Source organism: Nicotiana tabacum, chromosome 20, assembly GCF_000715075.1.
Source record: "Nicotiana tabacum cultivar K326 chromosome 20, ASM71507v2, whole genome shotgun sequence".
Lineage (NCBI taxonomy): Eukaryota > Viridiplantae > Streptophyta > Magnoliopsida > Solanales > Solanaceae > Nicotiana > Nicotiana tabacum.
In genome coordinates this window covers 50,460,526-50,469,797 of record NC_134099.1, presented here as the reverse complement: position 1 = coordinate 50,469,797, position 9,272 = coordinate 50,460,526, and positions in this window count along the sequence as shown.

Sequence of the window (9,272 nt, the reverse complement as noted above, 5' to 3'; positions counted from 1 at the left end):
CAAATTCTTAGTAATATTTGGTAATATGATTCAGTTTAACACTCACATATGCGCCCAGCTACCAAACTGGGGCAGAAAATTTTCTTTGTTTTGTCTATTTTTGTTGAAATCAGGGACCCGCTTGGAGAACAGGGAGAAACAAGTCAATTTTCAGCAATCAGGCGCCCACCTGGAGAGCAAGGGAATACAATTCAAGTTTCAGCAATCAGGCGCCCACCTGGAGAGCAAGAGAATACAATTCAAGTTTTGGCAATCAGGCGCCCACCTGGAGAGCAAGAGAATACAATTCAGGTTTTGGCAATCAGGCGTCCACCTGGAGAACAAGGAGTAACAGTTCGAGTTTCAGCGATCAGGAGCCCGCCTGGAAAGCATGCGAACACATTCAAGCGCAGCAGTCAGGAGCCCGCCTGGAGAACAAGGGAGTATAATTTAAGTTTTAGCTTTCAAATTCTTGGTTTGTCTATTTTGAAGTCAGGAACCCGTCTGGAGAGCAGGGAATACTTTCAAGCACAGTAGTCAGGAGCCCACCTGGAGAACAATGGGATACCATTCAAATTTCAAGTAATCAGAAACCCGCAGGAAAAACGAAAGGAGAAAGCAATTCAAGCTCAAGCAATCAGGCGTCCACCTGGAAAACAAGGAAGGGCAATGGAAAATTCTGCAGGGAGAGCATCTCAAGAATACAATTCGAGTCAGCAGCGAAGGAACGACTGAGGGAAATGCAAATCAATAAGGCAACAACAGTCACAAGATCAAGTTTGAAAATAAATCTTTGTAAAGCATATATTATAGCTTAGTCTAGCTTCTTCATTTTTGTCATGGTGTAATAAGGAGGACAGTAGGCAGTATCAGCAGCAGCAACAGTAGTAACAGTAAAACCGCAGCTTCATGGTAGTCACAGCTACCAAACTTCTTGAACTACACGCAACCTGATTCCCCTATAACCCGGGATATGTAGGCTGTCCAAAACCAACACTCGGTTGCACCCTTTCTCTTTTCTCTTATCCTTATTTCTTCCCTTTTGAATAAAAATATGTTCAAAACTTAGTCACATGGCTCACCTTATCTTTGCTTGAAAAATCTTCATGTTTCCAAACAAAGAGGGGCAACTGTGAGCACCTAATGTTTGATAATATTTAATTTTTTTTATCACTTCTTCTATGTAAATATTTTAGGGGTTTTAACCTACAATTTTTAGATTTGTTACACTTTTATTATAGGGTAAAAATACAAAATTTAAAAGGTGAATTATTACTATTAATATTATTTTATTTTTATTTTTATTTTAAAATAATAAAAAAAATCCGAAAAAATATTAATTTTTTTTTAATTTTCGGGAGTGATTTAAAAAATAAGAAAAAAGGAATTATTGAATAAAAAAATAAAATTAAAAGTAGGTGGAATTCTCTTTTAAAAAGTAAAAGAAAGTAGAAAATTAAAAAAATAAAAGTAAAGTTTTGTGGAAATTTTAAAAAAATAAAAAGTAAAAGAAAGTTGGAATTAAAAAATAAATATAAAGGTATCTGAAAATTAAAAAAAATTTAAAGTAAAAGAAAGTAGTATTTTTAAAAGAAAAGTAAAAGAAAGTGGATTGGTTTTTTAAGAAAAGTTAAATAAAGTGGAATTCTCTTTTAAAAATAAAAAAAGTGGGATTTTAAATAAGATAAAAGTAATTAAAGTTGGAATTTAAAAAATAAAAATAAAGAAAGGTGGGATTTCTTTTTATAAAAAAAATAAAAGCAATTTGTAAGTGGGATTTTTTTTAATTAAAAAATAATAAAATAATAAAATATTTTTTAAAAAAAAAAACCTGAAAATCTCGAAAATTTTGCTATAAATAGAAGAGAAAATTTGAGAAAAGAGAAGAAAAAAATAAGAGAGGAGAAGAAAAAAAAAGGGGGCGGAGTGAGTGATATACACTCGATATACACTCTGGATACACTGGATATACAGAGGCAGAATTCATTTTGGAGAGAGTAAAAAAGATAGAACCAAATTTTATGAAATATTGAGAGCGGAAGAACACTAGAGAGAGTTCAAAGCTATAAAAAGAAAACAAAGAGAGATTTTTGGACTATTTTTTTTCTCCATTTTTACTGGTTTTCTCCGTGTTGCTGGGATTTCTGGATTGAGGTGTTGAAGCTACTGTGTTGGGCTTTCTGTTGCTGTATTTTGCTGTTTGCTGTTGCTGATTGCTTACCCCATTTTTTTGTTTTACATACCAGGTACATGTCCTGAAACTCGATGTATGTAAATATCCAGTTGAAAATGAATGAAGTGGAAGCCTATTGTTGTTGAAGTGGAGGCCTATTGTTGATTTACTGCTTTCATTATACTGTAATAATTGTACTGATGGACTGTTAATTATAAGTTTGTGCATTTAAACCGTTAAGTGTGTGTTGGATATTTAGAAATGCATATGAGTTTAGTTGAGTATTCGTTGTAATAATTCCATGTTGGACTAACAAAATAGTTTCTATTAGTTTAGTTAATTTCCGATTTTCCTATATCTGTATAAATGGTATTTTCAAGTTGTGATTAATTAGGCTGTAGTCTGTTAAAGTAGTGTGATACTTCTTCTGATCATGGGAGCTTTATATTTAGTAGTGATACTGTGAGTTAATCTATAATCCTGAGTTTGAGTGGTTATGTGTGGGTTCGAAATGAGAAAGTTAAAAGTAGATATGAGATATGTAATTTGTAAGTTAATTTAGGCAATCCATTTTCGTCCAGCATCCTTAATTCTCGAGTTTCAATTCTCATATGTGGTCACGTTAGTGTTTAATCAAAGTTCATGAGTCAGCATTTTAATAAAAATGAGTCATAGTAGGGAATTTGAAATTTGAACTAGTATGCACCATGTTTGAAATTGTGATCATAGGCAGTTTACGTGGGTCATGAAATCTGAAATCAGTTGCTTTCCAACTCATGTTTAATGTTGCATTGAATTTATTTTACTGGCTAGTTAATTTTAGTAGTAGATTCATCAGATTTGTGTTCTTAATTTAATTGAAATTCCATTCAGTGTAAAAGACAGGGCTTAACAGGCTAGTCCCTAAACGTTTGGGCCTCAGGATAATTGATGCACGGCCCAGGCCAGTTTTGGCCGCTTTCTCAATTAGGCCTGGGCCAAGGTCTGTTTTGGCCGATTTTATGGTGTATATCTGGTTTAAAATTCCCTCTGTTGGGCTCACATCGGAGCCCAATGGTCGGATGTTGGTGCAAAAATATTACTTAGTTTGCATCAGTCCAGTAACATATTAATTAGGGCGTTTCTTTTATTTTAGAGACAAATTAAGTAGAAAACTATAGATTGCTCTAGGTTTGCACTTTAAAATAATAAAACGGGATGAGCCTCGCTAAACAAAACACATAAATTGCGGGCCCCTCGATAATTGTATATATTAAAATACTTAGATTTCAGGACGGACCGTTTAGCGAATTTCACGGCCTTCCCCAAAATAATAACGCGTTAGTCTCTTTAGGCGCGTATTTTAATAACATTACCTCCCTAAACTCGGGTGCGCATTTATGTGATCCAAATCCAAATCCCAACGATGTTAAAGTATGTCCAAAAACCACGGATGCATTTATGTGACGTGGTTCAAGACTTGTTTTAATGACGTTGCAATTTTCTTTAAAATGAATAAAAGCGGTTAAGGTTAAAATTTGCACATAGGTTCATAATTGTTAAAATCAGATAATTTAAGCCAAATATAACAGTTGAGCGACCGTGCTAGAACCACGGAACTCGGGAATGCCTAACACCTTCTCCCGGGTTAACAGAATTCCTTACTCAGATTTCTGGTTCGCGGACTGTAATACAGAGTCAATCTTTTCCTCGATTCGGGATTCAACCGGTGACTTGGGACACCATAAATCTCCCAAGTGGCGACTCTAAATATTTAATAATAAATCCCGTTTCGATTGTCCTTTAATTGGAAAAACTACCATATGCCATTGCGGGTGTAGGTAAAAAGGAGGTGTGACAGCTCTGGCGACTCTACTGGGGACCAAGAACCCAGAACTTTTGGTTCAGGGTTCAGAATTCGAACTTATAATAATTGTTATATCTGGCTTTGTTTATTATCTGATTTTATTACATGTTTGGGCCTAATGTGCTAAATGTTGCTTTTACCGCTTTGATATTATCTGAACTGTATATATAAACTGCTACGAAATCCCTCTCTTCTCTCTCTTGAGGAGTGCACGCTGGTCGTGACTTCTTTCTGTTAGTGACCTATTCCAAATAGAATGAGGTTCGGACAAGTTGCAAAATCGGATGATCTTTTGGTTACCGGTACGCAGCCCCCCCTCGGCTCGAGTTGTCCGCTCGGGTAAGCCAGGTCTAGAACAAATAAACTTAGGTTTTAAATCTTGTATAACAATACCTCATGCCGGATCCCTAGTAGGAACGTTTGTTTGCATAATGTGCATTTTGACTTTGGGGAATCAACACAGGGGTTGGGTCCGTCTAGGACAGGTGTACCCAAAATAACAGACCATCTTGATGCATCCTATGTGCTACATGTTGCATTTCTTCGAGGATAAAAAGGTCATTTGGCGGATTAATGATAGTTGAGGGCAAATGAAAAAAAAATGAAAAATAAAATAAAAAAAAAAGAGAGGGTGAAGTGTGAAGATAAAGCGAGTGGGGCCTAATTATGTTTTCTGTTACATTTTGTTAAGAGAAAAAAAAAGAGCTTGGAAAATTCAAAAGATTTTTATACTTTTTCATCATTTTTCAAAAACCAAAAATCAAAAAAAGGGAAAAAGAAAATAATAAAAAAAGAGTTTACATGTTTCATCATTTTTTTAAAAAAAAAAGAGAAAGAAAAAAAAACATATTTTCTCTAAATTAGTTGTTATTTTTACTTCTCGCCCGTATCCTATCAGCCCGAACTACGCGAACCTGATTCTCATCTCTCGGGGCGGGATACGTAGGCAACCCACATAGGGTCCGGTCTTACTAATAAATATTATGTTCTTGGCTTTGCGGGGTCTTAGCCAAATTTTGCACTTCTAGCCACCTTTTGGTCAAATAAGCCATTTTGCAAAAATAGCCTCAATCATGTCTTGCATGTATCCAGTAGGGAGTGTTATTATCTCACATAGTGTTGGTCTAAAATTTTCTCATAAAGGTGTGGATTTATTTACCGGAGTTTGAGCATGACAGACACCCCGTGACCATCCAATCAGGATCGCTCAATCAGGAATTGCTTAAGGAGATTTGTTTTATTTTTATGTTTTGAGTCCGTTCTTCATTTTATGTCGTCTTTTACTTTCTAGTTTTGTACAGTAATGTCAAGTCTTTTGTATTGTATTTTCTTCTTTATATTTGAAAAAATGTGTTGTAACTCAAAAATCCAAAAAAAAGAGATATTACATTTTATATTTCCGTTATAAGTTTTCTTTAGATTACTAATTCTAGAAATGAAAAAAGAAAAATTTCTTAGGTTGTTTTTCCTTTAGGCAATCAATATCTAGGACTTAAAATGAATTGTTTTTATGTTTCCTTTAAGTATATTAGGACCAAAATTCCAAAACAAAAAGAGAATTTTCTTTTAGTACTTCTTTAAAAGCTTTATTTAAGGTGTTAATTCAAAATCTAAAAAGATTTTCTTTTGAGAAGTTTCTTTGTGAAATTAGTGAAAAATTAAAAAAAAATCTTTTTATTGTACATAGAAGAGAAAAAAAGACAACATACTTTACCTTTGATTTATTTTCGGAGTTTCTCTTTAAGGCAATCAAAATTGAAATCAAAAATATTTTTTTTTGCTTGTTTCGAAATCTTGCGTCAAGATATCAAATGAAAATTCAAAGTATTTTTCTATGGTTTATTCTTTAGATTTTCTTCCTAAAAAAAAGAATAAAAAAAAAATTCTCTTCTACGATTTTCCCTTAATAATTCCCATAGAGTATTTGTTTCCAAAAGAGAGAAAAAATATGTGTTCGAGTTTGGAATAAGTTATAGAACATTCAGTTTAGAAAATTCAAATTCTTTTAGTTCTTTTTCTCATCAGAGTAGTTATTAAGGTAAAAAAAATGTCAGATAATTACTTTATTTCCGATCTTCCAGAACTACGCAAAGATCTGATTCATGCGGCGTCATGATACGTAGGCAACCTACATAGGGTTCGATCGAATCATTTTATTTTTTTAAAACAAAAAAAAAGAAGGAAAAAAAAGGGAAAAAAGGAAAAGAAAAAAATGGTGAAATTATGGGACGTGAGGAATGAGAGGAAAGAAAAGAGTGATAATTAGAAGAAAAAAAAAAGAGAAAGAAAAATGATCAAGCAAGTGCTAGAAAAGCAAAGAAAATGGAGGTTGAAATGAACAAATTGGGATGATGCCAAGTGACCTTATGACCCTCGAAGTCATTCTAGAATCGTTAATTGTGGCTAGGTGCATTGCACGCAATGTGATATTTTTGTTGTTAAATGCCCTAACGCTAACGTGATGGCCTCATTTTGTTATATTCATAGCAAAAGGGTGGTTAGTTTGTGGTTTTTAAAGTGGTAACTCTTCTCTACAACACAAAGTCAAAAGGCAATGGCAGACAACAACAGAACTGACTTGGTTAATACCGGTGCCCAAAAGTAGTTGGTTGAACAGGATAATGAGTTGGTTGAAGAGGTAGAGATGTAAAGACAATACATGGTGGACATGTATCAGGGTTGGATGACTGGGAAGGCACCACCCCCGCCACCACCTAGCTTCCTAGATGCTGCCCTTACCCAAACTCCGGACATAATGCCAGATGATCCTCCATACTCTCCAAATCTACCCGCTTATCACAACTTTCCCAACCACCCTAGTAGCTCCATCACTCGTCCTCCAACTATTTTTTCCCAAAAGTGCCCTCCTGTCATATCCACTATTCCCAACAATGAATATCCACTCAAAGCTCATGACCAAAACTACCCTGTAAAGGTTGCCTACAAGGTTCCTAACTCATACAAGAAGAGCCCTCGGGATAAGCTTCATGTTGAAAATGAAAGGTTCACAGGAAGAGAAGGGAAATAAGGGATACCCAGGAGGCTGAAAGGCATAGAAAAATCCTTGAAGAACAAACAAGAAAGGGAAGACCAGGGTAGCATGGCTTACAAAGAACTGTCTGTGTCCCCTGACGTTCGCCTGCCCGCGGGGTTCAAAGTGCCAAAATTTAACTTGTATGATGGGTGTGGAGATCTGGTAGCCCGCCTGAGGGTCTATTACAGTGAAATGAGAATCGTTAGAGAGAAAGATGTCCTGTTGAGGGCATATTTCAGTAAGAGCCTAATTGGGGCAGCTTTGGACTGGCATATTCGTCAAGATGTTGGTAAGTGGCCTACATTGGGAGACATGGTTCAAGATTTTGTTCGATACTTTCAGTACAGATCAGGCGTTACCCAGACCGCTCCTCCCTATCTAGAATGGAAAAGAAGCCAGAGGAAAGCTTTAGAGAATTTGGGCTCAGATGGAGGGAACAGGCTTCTCGAATCAATACCCCGATCGGTGAAGAAGAAATGGTTGAGCTCTTCCTAAAAGCCCAGGGGCCCACCTACTTCAGTCATTTGATCCCGGCCTTGGGAAAGCCTTTCAATGATGTGATAAAATTAGGGGAGATGGTAGAAGAGGGAATCAAATCAGGTAAAATCATGAGTTGTTCGAAAGACATTCAGAACATCCCAGTAAGCTCGGGTGGAAGAAAGAGAAATCGAAAAGATGATCCGATGGGATTTCCCGATCAACACTTCCAGCCTCGATATCATCCCCAGGGATATCCTGATGCACCAGATGATCCTCCCCAATGCCACTTCTCTCCACGGAACTCCCAAAATCGTACATCATTCTCTTAGTACCCAGCTCCACAAAATGCCTATCCACCCCCACGAGCCTATCGAAAACCCCATGGATCAGGTTTCCGGACCAATCAAGCATTTAAGAATGAGAGGTTGCTGAAAAAAGAAAAGGATTTTACACATATTAGAGAATCATATGTCATTTTGTTCCAAAAGTTGAAGCAATTGGACATGTTGAAGCCGATTCATATAAAAATGCCAAACCCTCTGTCAAAGAAGTTTGATTTTTCTCAAAGGTGCGCATATTGCTCAAATGCCCCGAGGCATGACATAGAGAAGTGTTGGAATCTGAAGAAAGCAATTCAGAAGCTTATTGATGCAGGTGACATTGTCATGCAAAATCCAGATGCAGCAGACACTAACCAAAGTCCATCGCCTGCTCGTAATGAGACGCATATGGTGAGTATGATTTGTTTTGAAAAGGAATATGAAAATTCTTCTGAGATCCTCGAAGGTCCACGCGCTGCAAAGTTTTCGGCGCTATCAGAGGTTGATCTTAAGAACGAGCCAGCAAAGGGAACCCAAAAGCAATTTGTTAAGAACAATGTGATGGAAGTTTGTGAAGGTCCTAGTAATGTTGATGCGGAATTCAGTGGCTAAGATGCCGAGCTTGGCAATTGGAAAGATGCTCCTTTCTTGGTTAGCCGGGGAGGTGTTTTGGTGGTTTATTTTGTTGTCATTTCTATTGTCCGGGTTATTTCAGGGTTGTAATCCGGATATTGTCTGGTGACTCAAACCCTTCTATCCTTTTATTTTGCCTAGTTTGTTTAGTCATAGTAGCCCGTCTAGTGTTGTCTAGGTTTTTTCTAGGTTTGTAACCCCAGTTTAGTTTGCTTGTTTTGTTGTTCAAACCCTTTCACCATCTGTCTAATGCAACTTTCTGTTCTCTGTTCTTTTTAGTCACTTTTGTTTCGTTCTCTTTTCTTTTTATAGTTCTTTTCCTATTGACTCTAGTGACATGACATGCACGCGTAATTCTCAGCCTGGTCTTAAAAAGTTAGTTTAGTCATGAAGCAATGAAACAATTTGAAGATGATAGGGACATTTGAAAAATAAGTAAAGGCATTTTGAGATCACTTCAAGCCCAAATTGTGAAACTGGGGCAGGTAGAACAAAAAGAAATATTATTGAAACGCATCCTGCCGCATCAGGTTAAAGCTAAAAGCAAGTTTGCCCCAAATTGGTAGGGGTCGTTCATCGTAATGAGAGTGTTGTCCAATGGTGCTTCGTACTTAATAGATGTAGAAGGCGAATGCATGGATACGGTCATCAAGGCTGGCACAATCAAAAGATGTTACGAATATTTTCCTTGGTTTGTTTAATTGTGTTGTTTGTACTTGGCATGTTTTGAAGATTGGAATGACGAAGGCATTTTGTTCTGCTATCTAAACACCTTACCCTTCGTTACCCCTTTGAGCCTTGTTTATT